Genomic DNA, 22,244 nt, shown 5'->3' on the forward strand with positions numbered 1-22,244 from the left:
TTGGGAGGCTTAAATTGAGTGACCAATGTTGGTCTTCCAGATGGGTGGTAAGCTAAGCTCTGCATCTTTGAAATCTTCTTTTGATACTCACATGCAATATTGGAAAATGACACTAGGGAACCAAGAAAAAACTACTTAAGAACAGAGGAATTATAAGGAGTAAGACGAATCAATGGAAAGAATGTGACCACAAAAATGTTATTGGAGTTCATGAACACTAAAAATCATGATATTGAGTAGTCAGTCAAATAAAAGCTTGGTAGACAGGATACTTTTAAGAAAACAATTTCAAAGTTTTTGTTGCATATTTCCACACCAGGAGATATACCCATTGTGACAAAGTAACTATGCATACACACATATATACATACATACATTTATATATATATGTGTATTTCCAAGGACAGTATGAGCAATGTTCTCTATTTTATCCAATTATGTAAATCAATACTTCATTTGTGATTTTGAGATAGCATATTTCATGGTATAGTTGACACATCTGTTGAAATAATTTACTCTTTTCATATCAACTGAAACTTTGTTAAGATAAATACATTATATTTGCCAAGACAGAGATACAGGAAGAAGGTAAAACTTTTCTATCCTTTATTTTTCTTTAATCATGATGGTAGTTCATCACATGTCTACAGTTAAAAATAATATAATAAAAATGCTATTTTTGTTTCTTTTTTAACCAAAGTGTAGGTGAATATGGGGAACAAAACATACCATTCTTTTTTTTTTATTATGAGATATAATTGACATATTATATTAGTTTCAAGTATACAGCTTAATTTATTACAGGTATATATTGTGAAATGATCACCACAATTAGTCTACTACATATAATTCTTGCTTTAGCAAAGTAAGGTTTCCCAAAGAGGAGAGGTGACCATAAGCCACTGTCCTGAAGTTGGGACTGTTTTGTATTTCATGTTGCTTAGAGATGGCAAAAACTCTGCTTTGTCAGTGCCTGTCCAATTGGGTAGTTTCAATATCATCCAGAACCACTCATCCAGCTTGTTCCTTTTTCCTTCGTGATCAGGAAAAGGATGGAAGAAATAGGAGGGATGGGGGAGAAAATATAAATGTGGTTATCCTAAACTTGTTTTGCATGTAGAATATGAAACTTTGTAATGAGAATATATTTAAATTGTCTAATGCTAAAGGCAAAAATTACATGTCAGTTTATAAATGGTACTGAAAACAAACTGATTAAAAAAAAAAAATACCCAGGAATTTCCAGTAAACTTTTACTTGTGTTGTTAACTTTTATTTTTTAAAGAAATTTAACATGGAAAATAGTTTCTTTACCTCTATTATGGGTCCTGAATGAAATCTTAAAGAAAAATAAAGCAATAATATTAAAAATTATAAACACCATTTATTTCAATCCTTTATGTGATCTCTTGAGATCTTACATTGAAGCACAAAGGAACTGACCCTTGTCAGCTACCAAGAATTGATAAGCTCACAGCTCAAGGTGGTGTGTCTTTAGAAAAATGATACATTCTTTTTCCTTTCTGACTATTCTTAGTACAAATGTCTCAATAAAGTTCTCCAAGTTTGCATTTCTCTCCTTGAAACTTCTCTGCTCTACATATTATTTTGAAGAATGGATTGCATAGACAGGCTGAAAAGCTACATTTTTCAGTATATCTTTCTTAACAGTTCATAACACTGATGTTTAAAATATTTTTGCTAGGACTCCACACTGGGTGTGGAGCTTACTAAAAAAAAGATGAAAAATGTTTTTGCTAAAGACTGCTACCTAAAATTTAAAAAATCAATAAGGAGAAAGTTTGGGGAGCATCTGAGTGGCTCAGTCAGTTAAGCGTCTGCCTTCTGCTCAGGTCATGATCCCAGAATCCTGGGTTGGAGCACTGCACCTGGCTCCCTGCTCAGAGGAGATCTGTTTCTTCCTCTGCCTGCCGTTGCCCCTGCTTGTGTTCTGTCTCTCCCTCAAATGAATAAATAAAATCTTTATTTATTTTTTTTTAAGAGGAGAAGGTCTCGGTGGATAAACCGTGTTGTTGCATATGTAGTTAACATTAGCACAGATATTACTGAGCTCTTGTCTGAGTTTCTATTACAGATTACATTTTTAGAGTGCCCTTCAAGCTGAAATTAGCCTTATTTAGTGCTTTAGCTTAGAGGTAAATACATTTTATCCAAAGGAGTTTAAATGATTATCAGCAATTTTAAAATATCAAAATAGACCGAGTCTCTAGTCCTAAAGCATTTTATATAATTCAAAACCTTTTATTTTAGTCATTAGCATGGCAGATTATTATTATATAAGGTAACAAGTAGTATTTAGAGATTATTTGAACACAATGTATGATGGATATATAGGTTTAGATCCAGACCGAGGGAATGATACATTATTTCAACACTTTTATAATTAGGGGTGTCTCACAATATATGAAAAAATCTGTGATATCAGTAATCTCGAATATCAGATATGACAACATATATGGGTTTTCTATGCTCTATAGAAATATGCTTCTGCTGGGAAAAGGATTGAGATGAGTGCTGGGAGCTAGTTTTCCAGATCCATTAGTATGTACTGTGTAGTCTTTTAAACACTGTTGTCTTTTTAAAAACCACAGTGAAGTGAGACATCTGTACACCAGAGCCTATTGCAGACCTTTTCAATATTAAGTCTATAGCACTAAGATTAATTACAGATTGTAGGAATTATACTCCATTTTCTTATAAGCAACATTTTAACACATGATAGTACTTTAAATAGGAAATAACTGTGTAACAGAAAAAATCTGGTAATGTAGATTTGTTTTAAGAAGGACAACAGATCTGTTATCCTTCCTGCTCTTCAACTCCATTAAGTCATTTGCTTAGAAAATTATTTTAAATTTCTGGATTGAGACAGGGGCTTCTGTTATGCTCACAACTTACATTTAGGTTATCAGTCTGGAAATCTTAGAAATTTTTTTTTTTTTTTTTTGGAAATCTTAGAAATTTTTAAAGAAAAAAAGTCCAGTTCCACAGCTTTAGAGATTATTTACATTCTTGAGAAAGGCTTGAATTAATCTTTGTAGGCCTGAAAACATTCCTGTATGGGAGAAATAAATCAGGGATCCTTTTGGCTTTTCTAATGTGAAGAAATGTATTTTTATAATGCAGTCAATAAAATGTTAAATATGCTTTATACAGGGAAGCCTGGGTGGCTTGGTGGGTTAGGTGTCTGCCTTCAGTCGAGGCCCTGATCCCATGTCCTGGGATCCAGACCTACACTGGGCTCCCTGCTCAGATGGGAGCCTGCTTCTCCCTTTCCATCTACCCCCCCACCCCCCACCCCCACTCATGCTTGCTCTCTCTCTCTCTCTCTCTCTCAAATAAATAAGTAATTTGAAAAGAATATGCTTTGCATAGTTGTGACACTTTTTTCTTTTTCATTGTGAGCAGATTTGTGTCTCTACAAATCAGTACATTAACTAGGAGAACACCTAAAGGAGCACGGAGAAGTGTACTATGACGGCCAAACTGAGATGAAAAAAAAATGAACAAAGATCATCCTATGAATGAAGAATTTCCTACAGAACTTGTAATTATTTTTGTGTATGACAGTAGACAAATATTAAAATAAATTACTACATTTTGTCTGCACTGGATGAAAATGTACAATGAGTGGGATGAAGATAGTACTTGATATTATAGTACTTGATAAGTAAGTACTTAGTATAAGTATAGTATAAGTACTATGATAGTACTTGAAGATAATACTGATATTACAGCACTATCTGCCATAAATACTTAATTCCTAGATATTATCAAATGTATCAATATGTAAGTTTCAGACACATGAAATAATTATTGTCAGTATTTTTTGTTTTGTTTTGTTTAGCAACCTTAAGAAGTGCTCACTGGCTCAGTCAGCAGAACATCCGAGTTTTAATCTCAGGATTGTAAATTTGAGCCCCTTGTTGGGAACATAGATTACTTAAAAATAAAATCTTAAAAAAAAAAAAAGAGTAAGTAAACCAATGAAAGATAAATTCCTATTCTATTTCAACAGCTTTGGGAGAAATGGACCAAAAGGAATGTATTTTGATTACATATACAGGAACAAAGTATGTAGGTAGAGGTCAAGATATACTCTTAAAAAGCTAATTCTAGAAGGATATAAATATATGTGTTGGCTCAACTATTGATTTGATACGTGTTTGAAACCCAAACAAACCCTCAAACTTCCTGTGAGCAGGATCCTTTCCAGATTTACAGTGATGCCAAGCCACAAGCCAAGAATGTCACTAACATGATGTCCACTGCTAGCTGCAGAACCTGAGTACATCATGACTTGGAATCAGCATTAAGGTGAAAGAAGGTAGTTAATGTGTATCTATACATTTTTCCCATTTTTATTACTTCATAAATTATTCTAAGCCATATTCTAAAGAATTAAAGGAGAACTAGCTAAAGTGAAAGTCATTTTGTAATGAATTAAAGAGTGGGAAGCAAAGGATTATTACTATTTCTTTCTATTCTCCCTAAGTTTCATGAATAGTTTGTGTATGTGTTTACACTAGCCAGTGTAGTAAGAGAAGGTTTCCATAGACAACAGATGGGAGTTGTGATTTGATTAGACTAGTCTTGTTGGTGATGAGTATATTTAGTGCTTAAACAGAGATTTAGGTGTGAGATAAATGACGAATATGGGGGAGGGCCAGCAATGTTAAAGACATAATATTTAGTAGCTGAAGTTATTGTTGTATAATACAAAATTAATTAAAGTAAGTCATGATACAGAAACCATGAGTTATGTATACCAAAATCTCATGCATTGTTTTCAAATGCATATATTATATACCTTTTGTATGTTAATTAGGATAATGTTAACTTATCATAAGCATTATCTTCCTAATCAGCCACTAATTATTTAGTATGAGTAAGCATCTATCAGAGAATTCATGTAAATTTCTCCTGAATCAGCCTAAGGTTTTGGTTGAACTATGAATACTTTAAAACACTTATTGAAGTGGCTGGAAATCCAATGCATTGGATAGTGGGATCCAACAATTGACTAAAATTTCCAACAGCCCCTATCTTTCAGAGCCACCTTTTTGAACCACCAAAATCTTTGTTAATGTCTCCCTCTGAAGAGGGGTTTTACATGAGATTTCAACTCTCCTCATTTGAAAGAGCCTGCATGAGTTGGGTTTTATAGTTAGGAAAGGTAAGATTAGGTAGGAATATCTACCACCTGTTGCCTTCCAGTCTACTTCCTATTTTTCAGAATGGTACCTGATTAGATCAGGTAATTAGCTGATTAGATCAATTTCACTTGAGACATATTCTACTACAATCTTTAAAAAGAAAGCAGTAAAATCAGGTGAGTTTTTGTTTTTGTTTTAGTATTTCTTATACTATTTAATTATTTTGATGTATATTATAAATATCTTAAGAAAGAGAAATCATAAGCATTATCTTCCAAACTTAATTCTTTTTTTTTAAGATTTTATTTATTTATTTGACAGACAGAGATCACAAGTAGGTGGGGAGGGAGGCAGAGAGAGAGAGGGGAAAGCAGGCTCCCCATTGAGCAGAGAGCCAGATGCGGGGCTCGATCCCAGGACCCTGGGATCATGACCTGAGCCAAAGGCAGAGGCTTTAATCCACTGAGCCACCCAGGTGCCCCCAAACTTAATTCTTTATGTTACTCCCAATCATCTTTAAGATTCATGATCTATGACCTGGCGATTCACAGACCTGTACCCCTGGGGAAAAAAATATATGTTTATAAAAAATAAAATTAAAAAAAAAAAAGATTCATGATCTATGAAACATACTTTGGAACACCATGCCATAGATAAATATCAGGCTCTATATTAAGTCACATCTCTCTCATCCTAACTTTCTTCTCTCTCTTCCTCTCTCCTTCCTGTATCATTCTCTGATATCATGGCCAGTGAGCGATTTGATAGTTTGAATCAGTATAATGAGCAAGATCATAATATAGTGGACAACAATTCACTGATAACTAGAAGGAATCCGCTCATTGAATTTGACCTCATCTCCTGAAAGGATATTCCAAGATGCCACATTTAAGTCCTGTTTCATTGGAAGAGCCCTTAACATTTAAAAACTCTGTAGAGACTGTATGTCATCTAGCTTCCCAGTAAGCATTGACCATCTCTTTCAAATGTAAAATTTTTTAGGGAAATTCATGTCAACATCATTCAGTAAATTCATGGCAATTCTTCAGAAGTTTAAGCATGCACACAATCCATAAATCACAGTGTGATTTATGGATTGTGGAAATGAGAATTCTTACATGTAGTCACTGACTGTCAAATACCATAAGATATTTTCACATTTTTCAAAATAAATACCATTTTTAATTCTTTATAGTCTTTAAGATTGCATTGAGACAAACAATATAACATAGAATTATTAAGCCAAATAGACTTTCCCCCTGATCAATAGTTTAAAAAATGTACACAGGAAAATAAGGAAGTGTAGGAGGAGAGCATTTTGTCTTTAAATGGAAGTTTTAAACATTATGAATATATTCTGAGGACTGTGAGAGGAAGACAGAAAGTCATGAGAGTGATCATCAAAGGTTTTCAATCCAATACAGTCTGAGCATCAGAAACAGCTAGCTCACAGTGTAGATTGCAAAAAATGGCCCTGAATTGTTATCTTCTCTATATGCATGCCCCTTTGCAGAGAAATGTTGAAGTTTTTCTGATCAAGAGATGGAGATTTTGTGTATTCTTTTTTTCCTTCTCCATTCTTTATATCCAAACTTGACCATGTAGCTTGCTTTGGCCCATGAATGTTAACAAATGTGACACAAGTAGAGACTTGACAAAGAGTTCATTCTGTACATGCTTGAAAATTAGAGAGTTCTGTGCAAACAAAGCTGAATTAGCCTGCTAGAAAATGAGAGATCACATGTACATGTGATGAGCCATTCCACCTGAGGATCTGCTATGTCTGCCAATCACCCGTCATGAGACCGAGGCCACCTGAGAACATCCAGCAGCCAGCCAACCTTCCAGGTGGCCACAGATAAGTGAGAGAGCCCAGCATGACCAGCAGAACTGGCCTAGACCACTAGACCGCCAAGACAACCACAGAATTAGGAGCCAAAAGCGTTGTTACTATTTTAAATGACTATATTTGGGGGTAATTTGTCGTACAACAAAAACTAACTGAAATGTCTGCTTAGTCAACATAGCAAAGACCATGGCATATCTTTACCAAATCCCATTTCATGTTCCTTTTTTAAGAATTCATAGGGAGAGTAAATTCCCTACCTACCCTTGTTGCTAGCTTGGTGTTAGATGATGTTTTTTGGCAAATGCCTTCCACTATTGCTCAATTAAATTAAAACTTGAGTTTTTATGATTAGGTTTCAAATTAATAATGTGTTTAGAAAGAAAGTAAAGCTTTTAGCCTGTTGGATATAATGCTCAGGTACAATTAGGAATTGATTTTATTATGATAATTCATCCTCCCTACATTTTCCTGAGACAGTAACTGGTGAAGTGACACATAATTACTATCTAGAGATTTAGCCCCAAGCATCACTCTAAGACCCAGAGATTTTTGTTGAATATGTTGGAATAATTCTTTCTACTCAAGTTAAATTGATCCCAGTGGTTAAGAACTACTATAGGACACTTGGTATATTTTGTTTACTTCTCCTAAACCCAAAACAATATATTTACTTGAGCATTTAAGAAGCAGTAGGTGCAAAAATAAATAAATGAATAAATTAAAAAAGAAGAAGAAGAAGAAGAAGAAGAAGAAGAAGAAGAAGAAGAAGAAGAAGAAGGAGGAGGAGGAGGAGGAACACCAAACCATTACAAGCAATCTCAGGGAATGTGGATGGAATACCTATAGAAGATATTATTGTAGTCATATTAATATTCTCCTTGGAAGATGAAGTTTAAGAGGAAAAGAAGAGCCTTGAATGTCCCTTATTGTTCCTTGAATGCTAATTTAGACCAACCTCTTATTTAAAGAAACACTAAACTCATTCCTTAATAATCATTAAATTTTCTATGAATTCCTTGTTAGAGTCCAAAAGAAGGGGAAAAGGCTTGGATAATTGGGAAAGAATTTAGAGAAATAATGAGGCTATAAAATTTGGAGAGTTGAACACTTGGAGGCAAATAAAAGTTGATTTTGAGAAAGATATATTTTTCATTCCTTTAATTTAACTAAAAAATGTGCAGATCAGATATTGTTAGTAGCAGGAGTTTATGATGAGGGAGTTTTAATTGCAAAGAAATGCAGCTTTCCTCATCACATGGTTTCATATACAAAAGATAAAGGATGGCAATTTGGGCATGGAAAAGTACAAACAGCTAGTTCTTGTCTTCTCCATTATCTACCCTTATTCTATCAGATTATATTGGTCTCCCCATCATTACTTAGCATATGAAACCCTAAATTCTTTTTCAATTTTTCACTGCCTTAGATCTGTATTTCATTCTTTAAACAGATGTCTCGATCTGAATGTGTGCTGTATTTTAATAGTTATTGGGATCAACTATAATTATATTCACATTTAAAAAATGAGATCTTTAGGTATATTGGACTCATCATCTATTACAAATAAGTTGTTATTAAAAATAAAACCCTGGGGTGCCTGAGTGGCTCAGTGGGTTAAGCCTCTGCTTTTGGCTCAGGTCATGGTCTCAGGGCCTGGGATAGAGCCCTGCATCAGGCTCTCTGCTCAGCAGGGATCCTGCTTCCCCCCTCTCTCTCTGCCTGCCTCTGTGCCTACTTGTGATCTCTCTCTCTGCTAAATAAATAAATAAAATCCTTTTAAAAATAAATAAAATAAAAGTAAATGCAAACAAAATGTATTCCACATGGATATCCTATAACTGATAGTGGATTTACCATGGAGATAATAAGGCCTAAGCTCCTGGAACTCTCACCTATATAGGCCATCTTTAAGACTCTGAACCTCACTTTTTTTTTTTTTTAAAGATTTTATTTATTTATTTGAAAGAGAGGCAGTGAGAGAGAGCATGAGCAAGGAGAAGGTCAGAGGGAGAAGCAGACTCCCCGTGGAGCTGGGAGCCCGATGCGGGACTCGATCCTGGGACTCCGAGATCATGACCTCAGCTGAAAGCAGTCGTCCAACCAACTGAGCCACCCAGGCGTCCCTGAACCTCACTTTGTATTTACACTTTTAAAATTTATTTTCCAAAGAAAGAAACTTAGAATTTTATTAACGTCCAGTCCACAAAGACTTGATCAGCTCTGTCAGCTCTGGATTGTAAAATAATTGTAAATAATTACCAGTTAATAATTTTTTTTTCCTCTTCTACTAATTCTAGTTGAAGATTATTAATTATATTTGTAGTATTAGTATTAGAATTAATCTCCCTGCAGGAATTCCTTTGTCACTGTTAACTCTAGAACTCCTGTGGGCATTTTGAATATATATATATATGTATGTATATACACACACACACATACATATATGTATATGTATATGTATATGTATATGTATATATATATACTCTGAGGTCTGAACACCACAACCATTTTCTTTCTACTTTACTACCGCATGATGCACCCTTGATACCCCAATGTGCAATCCAGCCTCATGCTATTTCTTACATCTTCACCTTTTGTTAGTCATATACTATCCCCACATATGAAGCCCATACAATGAAAGAGCTTGTTCATTGATATCCATGGCTCTATAACTACTCAACAACTAGATTTAAAATCAGCTATCACTGTGAAACTGCTCAGCACATGATACACACTCTGATATATGCTTTTATTGCCCACATAGCAAATCTGTACCACTGTAGCAATGGCAATAATTAGGGGATATTTGATAACACACAGTAACTCTCTGCCTCACTTTGAACATATATTCAGACGTTAATATCTCACCACATTCATCTTGATGATTCTGATCTAAAGCACCATCATGTCTTCTCAGGAATTTTGCCCCGGTCCAACAGTACCCCTACTTCTGCCCTTAACATTCTGCAATCTCGTTTCCACCCAGCAGTAGGAAATAACACAGTTTCAAATTGAATCCATTTTTGTCACTCTTTTATTTGTAACCATTCAAAGGCTCCTTATCTGATTCCAAGTAAACCCTAATAATATCCCTAAAATGGCCTGGAATACCCTGCCTCTGTACAACAGTACCCTCATGCTCATTCTCTTCCTACTCCACCCCTGCAAATGGCTCTCTTACACTTTTTCAAACATATTAGAAATTTACACCTTCTCAGGAGCTTTGTACACACACACACACACACACACCCCTATTACCTTTTCTCCTTGACCTCTCTCCATAGAACTTATTACCATCTGACTCAAAGTAAGTTTTGGTTAGAAATTCTGTTTAAAGTATTAGAATAAAAACTCCCATCTGTCCTTCACTTTTTATCTCTAGCATGTAGAAATAGCCAGGCTCATAGTAGGAACAAAATTAATATTTTATGAATTAATGAATAACTTATGTACAATGTGGAATCATTTTTTAAATTTCAGCATTTGAGAAGTGTTTTTATCAAATAAAAAGTTGAGTTAAACTATTTTTTAAAGATTTTATTTATTTATTTATTTGAGAGAGAAAGAGAATGAGAGTGAGTGAGCATGAGAGGGGGAAGGTCAGAGGGAGAAGCAGACCCCTTGCTGAGCAGGAAGCCTGATGCAGGGCTGGATCCCAGGACTCCAGCATTATGGCCTGAGCTGAAGCAGTCACTCAGCCAACTGAGGCACCCAGGTGCCTGAGTTAAACAGTATTTTTAAGAGAGAGAGCATGCACCTAGGATTTAAAATAAGAGAGGAGTGAAGAGGAAGGAGGAGCTGGAGGAGGAGGAGGAGGAGGAGGAGGAGGAGGAGAAAAAGAAGACAAAGAACAAGAAGAAAGAGGAGGAGGAGGAGAAGAAGGGGAAGAATGGAAAGGGGAAGGGGAAAGAGAAGGAGAAGAAGGAGAAGGAGGGTAGGGGAAGGAAGAGGAGGAGAGGAAGGAGGGGGAAGTTGAAGAGGGAGGAGAATGGAGGGGGATGGAGGCAGAAGGATTAAGGGAGTGAGAGAAAGATCTCCTTTACTTAAAAGGCAGAAAGGAGGGGTGCCTGGGTCGCTCAGTGGGTTAAAGCCTCTGCCTTCAGCTCAGGTCATGATCCCAGGGTCCTGGGATCGAGCCCCACATTGGGCTCTCTGCTCTGCAGGGAGCCTGCTTTCTCCTCTCTCTCTGCCTGCCTCTCTGCCTAGTTGTGAACTCTGTCTGTCAAATAAATAAATAAAATCTTAAAAAAAAAAAAAAAGAAGGCAGAAAGGAAATGTGAAGGCTTGGATTTAGAGTGCATGAGTTCAAATCCTTCTGATCTTACCAATTGTTTGACTTTGAGCAAGTCATTGACCTTTCTATATTTCAGTTTCCATAAATTTAAAATGGGGTTGGTATGTGCTCCCCATGTCATTTTAATTATGTATTTACTTCTATATTTGTTTATTTTTTAATAACTAAGCAAATTAAAACATAAAATGTCTGACATCTGGTAACACACAACAAACATTAGCTATTGCTATCTTCAAGATAACATCTTGCAGACTATAAAAGAGAAGAGAAGACAGGACTTAAAGGTCAGTGTCCTAAATTAACCTGTCCAATCTAATGAATAAAACACAATTCCTTCAAATATTGTTAAACATAGGTATCTATAATGACAGTTCTGTTCTAACAATTGTAATAATAGCTGATAACTGGCAAACACACACATGCAAATCTACATACAGTTACTAACTTTTCTAATGTTTGTAACAAATTTGAGAGAGCGGCTATTGCTTTTCTCCTTTTTACAAATGAGAAAATTGAACCATGAAGTTATTTAACTCATCTAAGCCAGAATTTAAATCTGTATAGTACACTTAACTATTATATTTACTATATATTCAATGACATTTAAGACTCTTTGGCTGGGAATGGGCAGATAAGAAAAGAGAATCTCTGGACAGAACTGTGATTTAAGATTGATTATGTCTGTCTATATGGGATATACCTCCTTTCTCACAGACATTGCATGTTTATTCATTCTGCTCTTACCTGTTATCTAGAATATTCCTAGGAACTTTTAAAAGTCATTCCTTCAGAAACTTCCACAGAAAGATAGGTCTTAAGAAATTATATTTGAATAATTTCTTCTCCTGATTTTTCTTATTTTTCCCTTTTGCTGTATTTTTTAATATTAATTGGAGCAATTTGATACATTGAACATGTTCTTGTGACTACATTATTTTGTAAAAATAATATGTATTTATTAGGAATCATTGCATAATGGTTACCTAAAGTCAGGGATGTGATTCTGTTATCTTTAAGTGCATTATCCAGAGAAGTCTGACCTCCGTGTGTAGTTTTCACACACAGATATGCAGATATGTTACCAGATCAACATCGATTTGATATTCTCTTTCATCTCTCCCACCTCACTCTTTCTTGTGGTTTCCTGCTGGCTAGTCTCACAAATTTCAGGATAGTATAGATACCTGGGGAAAAAAAAAAAAAAGTCACTTTTAATTCTATGTAATTTCACCAAAGCTATGTATGTGATCCTAAGAATCTTACAATTTATGTAAGTTCTAAAGAAGCCATTTAAATTGGCAGAAATATTTTATGTATATATTCTCCTATATGATAAGGTAGAAATACAGTTCCTTACTTTTGAGGTATTATAGAACTCCCATGTTCTGTACTGAAAATAGAGATGGGTAATGTACATAAAATGACTCTACTAAATAAATCATAGCTGACAGCACCTAAATTTCTAAGTCTCAAGTGATAGAGAATTTTAGCCTTATTTATTCATTTGTTGACTCATTATATCTTAGTTGAATGATTACTGTGTACCCAGCAAGTTAAACAGGAACTTCCACATTAGCAGAGGTTAAAGAGAAACCAATCTCTGTTTGTTCATTTGTTTGCTTTTTGTTTTGTTTTGTTTTGTTTTGTTTTGTTTTGTTTTAAGGAGAAACCAATCTTAAGTAGAAAAGTATGACTATTGGGGTGCTTGGCTGCTTCAGTCAGTTGAGAGTTGGACTCTTGGTTTCAGCTCAGGTCATGATCTTGGGGTCATGGGACTGAGCCCTGTATTGGGCTCCACACTTAGCGCAGAGTCTATTTGAGACTTTTGGCTCTCCCGCTCCCTCCATCCCTCCCCTTTCTCTCTCTCAAATAAATAAATAAAATCTTTAAAAAAAAAAAAGTATTACTGCTGTGACACATAAAGAATTTTGGGAATAAAAATAAAGTTTCCAGAGAGCTACAAGATAATTTACTAAAGGAATTCACAAGACAGAGGCTTACAGAGAGGTAGAGTGAGAAGTTAAAATCAATTAGAAATTGGAAGAATCTGCTCAGGAGAGAAACAAATGCAAACAGTTGAGAAAAAGAATGTCAAGGCCAAGAACTAGAAGTTTATTAAATCCTAGAGTGTAAAAATAATTCGTCTACCCCACCAGTTACTGAGACAATTCTGACTGAAGTAGTAAAGATATTAAAAGTCTAGCATCTACCTGCTCAACATCAGTCACCATCAGGGAAATATAAATCAAAACTACAATGTGATATCACCTCACAGCTGTCAGAATGGCTAAAATTAACAGCACAGGAAATGACAGATGTTGACAAGGAAACAGAGAAAGGTATTGGTGGGAAGGCAAACTGGTGCAGCCACTCCAGAAAACAGTATGGAATTTCCTCAAAAACATAAAAATAGAAATACACTATGATCCAGCAATTTCTCTACTAGGTAGTCACACAAAGGATACAAAAATACTGGTTTCAAAGGGTATATGAACCCCAGTGTTTATAGCAACATAGCAACAACAGCAAAATTATAGAAAGAACCCAAATGCACATCGGCTATTGGTGGATAAAGAAGTGAGATACACACACACACACACACACACACACACACACAGCGGAATATTACTCAGCCATTAAAAGGAAGGAAACCTTGTCATTAGCAATGGTGTGAATGGAGCTGGAGAGTATTACGTTAAGTGAAATAAATCAATAAGAGAAAGACAAATACCATATGATTTCACACTTATGTGTAATTTAAGTAACAAACAAATGTACATGGTGGGGGAGGAGGGAAGGGATACACAAACTACAAAACAAACTCTTAATTTTAGAGAATAAATTGAAGGTTCCTGGAAGGGAGGTGTGTTCGGATGGGATAAATGGGTGATGAAAATTTATGAAAGCATTTGTGATGAGCTCGGATTGTTGTCTGAAGTGATGAATCACTAAATCCTACTCCTGAAACTAATATTACATTGTATGTTAATTAACTGAAATTTAAACAAAAACTTAAAAAATAAATTTTAAGAAAGCCCAGGATCTACCAATGAGGATGTGGCCTAGCATACATTTTGCTGCTTTAAATCTAGTTTCTGATGTTTCTAATATAAGTGATTAGCATCCACTTGCTACCAAACTATGGTTTCCTGCCCCAAACACATTGTATCCAAAATTTATCATTGTCATTCATTCATTCACATACTCATTGCTTCTATTCAATCATTTAGCCACCTTGTGAGTAAATAAATACTTATTGAGTTCCTATTATGAGAAAGAGAGAGAAGAGAGAAAAGAGAAAAAATCCTGCCTACATGAAATCCTTTAGTTACACATACTAACATAAGCATGCACACACACATATGAATACATACACTATAAATATATACATTTAAACATAGAGATTCTACTGGCCCACTTCAGATATAGCGCTGCCTTCAGTCCCTTCTAAATGAATGGAGCTGGAATATTTTCTGTACTCTTGATATTTTCTGTTCATAGAAATCTTTTTTTCCCTTCAAAATAATGAGCTTCTGGGTAAAAACAAAACAAACAAACAATAAATAAACAAACAAACAAAAAATCCACAGAAGGACATTCTAGAACCGTAACTGCCACCATATAAAATTTTTTTCATTAGAATTTTCTTTGTTATTTACATGGACTTAGTTCATTTTTTAGTGATCGTCAGTACTAAACATGCCCTCTGGGGGACAATCTACTTTATAATGTGTCATCTTAGCCACTTCCACTGCAATATCCTGTTACCTTACCTACCCTTGTATTCCTTTAAGTCTGCGCATACTTAGTATCCCCATTTGGCTAGGTTACTTTAGCATCCTGATTTCTCTCTGACCTATATTAGTGAACAAATAATTTATCTGGGCTTGGTGTTTCTCTTGCTCAGAAAACTTCCAGTATGCTACAAAGCTAAATTTACTCCTAAATCTATGTGGCATAATAGCAAAGAATTATTTCCACTAACTACCTAATTCAGGTTGCTGAGGTTTTGCTGTGATCAGGGAGGGACTCAGATTGGCAGGGAATTCATCATCTTATTCTACCAACATCGTAACACTCTATGGTATTCCCAGCAGGTGAAGGAAAAGCAAGAAGTCATGACTGTTTTTAAGAGGTTGGAACAAAGGAGATATATATATATACATATATATATATATATTATTTTTAAAGGGAGGAGGGGATAAATTTCAACAACTCAGTTTTTATTTCAGACCCATCATCCATGGCCAATATATAACTACCTGTTCTTTCCATTTATATAGTGTTTAAATATTTATCTCTATGCTTTTTATCATTTGCTTTTTAACAAAAACACCTTCACCAAAAATTATTATGTGCATTTTGAAGAAGATCAATTGCAGTCTTGTAATACCTAAGTTCCCAGTTCAAGATCACAAGGTCAAAAGCAAAAATATTTAAGCAGTCTAAATCTCAAAATCAGACCTGTTTTCTCTTGAAATAAATCCCTGTCTCTTCCCATTATGCCATATCACCTCACTTGCAGTTTGATCTTTAAACATATGTACAGCTATAGGTTTTGTGGAGTTCAATGAGACCTTTCAAATAATCTGATTGAATGTCATCATTTTACAGATAAGCACACCAAAGTCAGGAAAGGATAAATGGTTCACCCAATGCACTTAGCTAACTTCGACTTCTCTAACTTCAAAATTCATGCTTTTTTCTACACTTCATAATATTAGTGGGTTAAGTGTTATTAGGTATGAGACACTCAATATATATGCAGTCAAAAGAGGTTTTATAACTGATGTATTATGTAACATCCTCACTAGCTTGGTTGGAGACCTTCATTCACACCTTATGAGATTTCCATTATCACTTTGGTGCCAAGATTACAGACCAAATTAATGTGAAAACATGCTGTTCTTCTCTTCTTCTCTCCTTCTACATCTCAGAAGCTTCTATCCTACTGTTAGCAGCTTGCCTGTCCATTTCTGTTCTAAATTGGCTCCTCGGTAAGAAATGATTCATCAAGATTATATTCCTAGTACTTCAACTTGCTAAGAAGTTGGCAGTCCAGTCTTTTTGTAAGAAGGCTTTCCAAAAGAGCCTATACCATGAGAGACAGGATTGAGCGTTTACACAAGGCATATCATGAAAAAAATCGAACTCTTCACCGTTATCACTTTGGTCCCAAATTCTTTTTTTCCTAAGTTCAGAATCATTCAAACTCCTGGCTCCTGGTATATACAGAGGTGATTAAAAAAAAAAAAAAAATTGAAATCCTCTATCTGAAATTTCAAATGCTCATATTGCCAGATTCTTCTTATGTAACTTTGTTTCATTGAAGGATGCTAAGGATGATATCTTTGGAACATGGATTTATTTCCTTTCTTTTTCTCATTTTTCTGTGATTAACTTGTTCTCACTTGGAACAATTACAATCTCACCTACACCTACATGGTCCCCAGAGGGCATGTTTAATATTGAAGATCACTAAAAAATGAACCAAGTCCATGTAAATAACCAAGAATGAGATGTAGGAAGGGTGGAGGTACCTGATCTGTAATTCTGGTTTTTCTCAAAGAATTATCCATCTATAGCAAGCTATATTTAGAGTATATTGGAAAAAAAATATGAAATTTCTACAATTTTTTAAGATATTACAATTATCTAAGATGCATGGAAAATATTTTTTTTCAAGGCAAACAGAAAAATAAACATGATGAAAATAATAAATTTGAAAGCACTTGATATTTGTTAGGAATTTAATATTTGATATCTATTCTTAAGTGAGAATTTCATAAATGTATCAGTATACCTCAGTTCTACTGGACATATTACATAGAAAAATGTATTATTGTCCTCAATAATAGCTCTCATGAGACTACATCTGTTCTGTACATGATATAAAAGTGACTTTTTTTAAATAAATACTACTGTTGGGGATGTCCCTTCCACTTGCTTCTTAGAAACCAAGTTTAGGAAGACGGAGTAAATTTAAATAGTGTACAGTACAGTCTTCCCCCAAATATGATTATCTATATAATTAGTGATACGGAAGGTATATTTAGAATTTATATGATGATTTTTGAATTATGAATAATAATTATAAATTGGTTTCGCATTCATTTGAAAACCATAATAATATATTATAGTAGCCTGAGTTGTGGGAGGGATTTAACACGCTACTAGAGAGTGTTTAAAAATATATATATAAAAAGTTGTGGACAGAATTAAATGATAAGGAATGATGGAGCCCTCGGTTTCAGTAGGAGTTGGGAAGCCGTTGTTACCTAGGCATGAAGGGATCATGGAAAGAAGCATGAACAGAGATATTTTGTTGTAGAAGATAGCTGTGGCCTTGGTATAAGAATCTGGCCACTAACTTCCTGAGAACCAGTAAGCTAAACCAGGGCAACAAATAACTAGACATTACTTTCTTCCTACCTTTGCTCTCCAAAACCTGAAACTACCCAAAAACCAGAGTGCAGGAGGGTTTGGCTTATGTGGTTCATCGTTGCAAAGAAAGGTAAAAAAGAAGAGAGTAAATTAATATTATTCAAAAGTATTAGCTAGAGAGACAAATTAAGGGTATCAAACACCTCAGATTTGTCATTTGAGGAGATATTGTTGCTCTGGTACCCATATAAAGAAAATAAATCTTTATTAACTTAGCCAGAAAGAGTACTTTTTTCCTCTAAAAATTTCAGTAAAAGACATAGTGTGAAACTTGAGTAAAAAATGTGTGTGTGTGTCTGTGCATGTTATGAAATATTTTATATACAGTGATGGGACTAGTCTCATAATTGTTTTTTAAAATTACTTTGTTTTCTATAATTGTCAAATGGCACATGGGAATTTCTAAGCAGGGTATAGATCTGTGATTTCATTATATGTTTGCTTGCTCTTATCCTCTTCTTTTCTGCAATTTATTAGTTTGTATATAACACATTGCACATAACAACAGAAAACAGTTATTTTCTAGCATTCATAAGAAAGTTATAAGGAGGTATCACATAGTTTGGGAGACCATACAGCCTGATTTGCCCAAGCCATTTTCCTGATGGTCATCTGTTTCCCATTACTTTTCACACTCAAAAGTGTAACAGATCAGAAAATAAGTAATATTGTCACTTTACATGTACTGTAATGTGTGGCTGGTCTCATCTTTTTTTTCAAATATCTAGACCATGAAGTCTAACCATGATGTCATAAAGCAAAAATCAATAACAAAAAGATAACTTAAAGCCTCCTATATTTATGAAAATTAATAAACATTAACTAATTATTATTACTAAGAATAAACTACACATTAGTTTGAGAAAAACAATGAAAATCAGCAAATTAGTTAAAATATTTTAACTAAGTGATAGTAATAAAAATAATGTCATAACTTCAGTTTTAAGAGTTTAAGAGAACTACACAGGCACGAATTTACATAATTACAAGAGTTACAAAGTAAACATAGTAAGTAAAAACAAAGTAAACAAGTAAAACAAAGTAAGAGTGCAAATAATGAAGAAAGAAAGTGTTGGTACAGATTCTACGATAAAATGAAAAGAGAACAATAACTCAGATATTTCAAACATTAAAAATGTATGAAAAAAGCTTAAAAATGGAATATTTTCAAAAATACGAAATTTTGTAAACATTTAAATAAAATATACAAATCATAAAAACCTACTCAAGAAAAAATAAAAATCTTAAAATTTATATATTTATCAAGACTAAATCATTATAGACTCAATATCCCTATGAAATAAATTATAGCTGAGAGGCCTTTATCACTAAGTTTTTCCAGACTTACAAGGAATATTCACTTCCAATGTTACCAAAATATTCAAAAGAATGAAGCATAAAGGGACATTTTAAAACTTATCTTAAGCTACCTAGATATCAAAGCCAGAAACAAGACATCAAATTAAGGAAAATTTAAGGCCTATCTTCATCAGAAATAATGATGGAAAAATACCAAATAGTGTATTAATAAACTGATCCAGGAAAATATCCAGGAAAATATGCCATAATGAATTTTAGATTATCAATGAATAGAAAGTTAATTTAACATTAAAAATTAAATGTAAACACATTAAAGACTAAGGGGTAAAAAAAGAAAGTCTTTTGAATAAATGCAGTAAAATCATTTTAAAATTGAATAACCATTCATTTTCTTTAAAAGCAGAAATCTGAAAGACCTTTTCAAAAAGTGATTAAAAATCTCAAAATTTAGAGCAAACATTATGTAATGATAAGATACGTAAACCTTTCCTTTCATATTCAATTTAAAGCCAAAATTCTGCTATTACTATTTCAACACTTTACATTGGGACCTAGCCAATACATTAAACACAAGTAATCAAAATAGATGTTGTAAGAATTTGAAAGGAAGAAAAAAGACTTTCAATGTTCACAAATGATATAACTTCAGACACAGAAATTCTAAAGTAATTATTGGATAATATTAAAATTCATGAATGTGCTCAGCAGTATTACTGGGCAAAAAAAAAAAAAAAATAAAGAATCCCACAAATGAATGCTACATTACAGCACTAAATGTTTAGGAAATGAATGGTTAGAAAGTAAAATTTTTATGACACCAGTACAATAACTGCAACAACATCAAGCATCTGGGAATAAACAAGACAAAAATGTAAGACCTTTGGCAAGAAAATCACAAAACTATCTGGAAAAATTAAAGATGAAAATAAATCTTTGTGAACTGAAAAACTCATTAAACTCAATATTGGAAAAAAAAAATTGTAACAATTCATGTGTAATTTTAATGTGCTGTAAGTTAAATATACCAGAATTTCATGGAACTTGCAATGTTGATTTAAAATCTTATACCAAGTACAAAATACAAGAAGAGCCCAAGACATACTTTAAAAAGATGAGTGGAAAGAACTGTCATATCAAGATACATTGAGTACCTAAATTTGTGAGACAGAGCTATAAAGTTTTTCAGAGATAATATAATATAGGTGAATATTTTCATAACTTCCCTCTGAAAAAGGACTTCTTCAGCAAGACAAAAAGTTATCAACCATATATCAAAGGACATATTTGATTATTTTATAAGTAAGAACTATTGATAAAAATCATTATAAATGAAGTAAAAATACTTGCTAAGATTATATGTGGGGGTGGGGAGAAAGGCAAATAAAATACAAAATGACTCTCAAGAGAAATAGACAAAAAATCCCTTACTAAAAAAGGTGGCAGAAAACTTGACCAGGATTTCGTGAAAAAGGAAAATAGAAATGGCCAATAAAAGTATAACAATATTCCCAGCTTCATGAATAAGCGGGCAAATATGCAAAAAGTACCAGTATCTATCATTTTCAAAGTGTGAAGATACCAAATGTTGACGACAATGCAGAGATGTGATAAGGTACTGGTCTCAATTTTCCATTCCTCCCTACCTTGTACCTTTTACCATAGAACAAGGTAGTATCTCCCATTAAGGGTGAAGTAACTTTCTCCCCTTCTGACTTGGTGACTGGCCTGGTGGCTTGCTTTGGCTACAAGGATGCTAGCAACTGTAATGGTAGCAGAGGCTTTGAAAGGGTGTGCGCTGTTAGTCTAACTCTCTCATGCCTGTCATTACGATAGGAAGAACATGTCCTTGCTATCTCCTGACTTAAGTGGGAGGGAAGCACCTGGAGCAGATTTAGGTCTACACTACTCCACTGTGAAGCAGAAATAATCCACAGATGACAATAATGAGAATATGTGATTGGTATGTTTAGCCACTGAGTTCTAGTTGGCTTGTTTAGCAGCATCACTGTGGCAATAACTAATCCAAATGCAGTGGGAACTCTCACAGTTTGGGGGTAGAAGTAAAAATTGGTACAGACATTTTGGAAAATAATGCTTCATTACTTATCAAATATAAATATGTATATCTTCCCGGAAAACCCAGAAATCCCACCCCTAGCTAAATATTCTGGAGGGATTTAGAATACTTTAAAAAAGAATGTTCAAAGCATTATCTGTAAATCAAAACTGGGAAAATCCTAAAGAGAATAAATAAATATATGCATTGCAATATAGTAACAAAAATGGAATACAGTATCACTCTGGAAATAAACTTATTTGGCTACACATATCAATATGTGTCCTACAAACATAGTGTCAAATAGAAGAAGGTTATTCTATAAGACAAACATATCGATTCGATTTTATAAAATTCAAAAATAGATAAAACTAGAATGTGCAGGAATACATACAAAACACATACACACACATATATGATATTTGTCATTTTCTTGCCTGACATGAATCTTGGTTTTCTTCTATTTGGGGGATCTTCCACTATGAGAATCACTACAGTTTCCTTAAAGTTTTCTCCTTAATGAGTCAGAGGTAATTGCTAGGGCTCACTATTAAAAAACCTGTGAGAGGGCACCTGGACAGTGTGATCAGTTAAGTGGTTAAGTTCCTGACTGTTAGTTTGGGTAGGGTTGTGATCTCACAGTTGTGAGAGCAAGCCTTGCTTTGGGCTTTGCACTAAGCACAGAGTCTGCTTGAGACCCTCTCTCCGTTCCCACTCTCTAAAATAAACAAATCTTAAAATAAAAACAAAAACAAAAACAAAAAAACAAAACAAAACAAACAAAAAACCTATGAGACAGCAACATAGAAAATTTAGGAACTTTCTTTCAATTTTGGGACAATTAATTATTTACGTCCAACTAACTATATGACTAACTTATTGTCAGGTATCTGAAGTCCTGAATAAACATGAATCAGTGATTCAAATATTCATGAATATATGTGATTTTCTGAATTATTTTGAAACTATAATCTCCATTGAGCAAAGAGGACTGGTTTTCTGTCCAGAATGGGCCATGAGATTTGCTGTGTGCTGTCCTGTTTCTCCACAGGAAATTGCCCCATTAACTTCTGTGACATTATAGGGGCAATCATATTACCTCAT

The sequence above is a fragment of the Lontra canadensis genome, unplaced genomic scaffold (assembly GCF_010015895.1).
Source record: "Lontra canadensis isolate GAN:19392208 unplaced genomic scaffold, GSC_riverotter_1.0 scaffold1, whole genome shotgun sequence".
In the NCBI taxonomy this organism is placed as follows: domain Eukaryota; kingdom Metazoa; phylum Chordata; class Mammalia; order Carnivora; family Mustelidae; genus Lontra; species Lontra canadensis.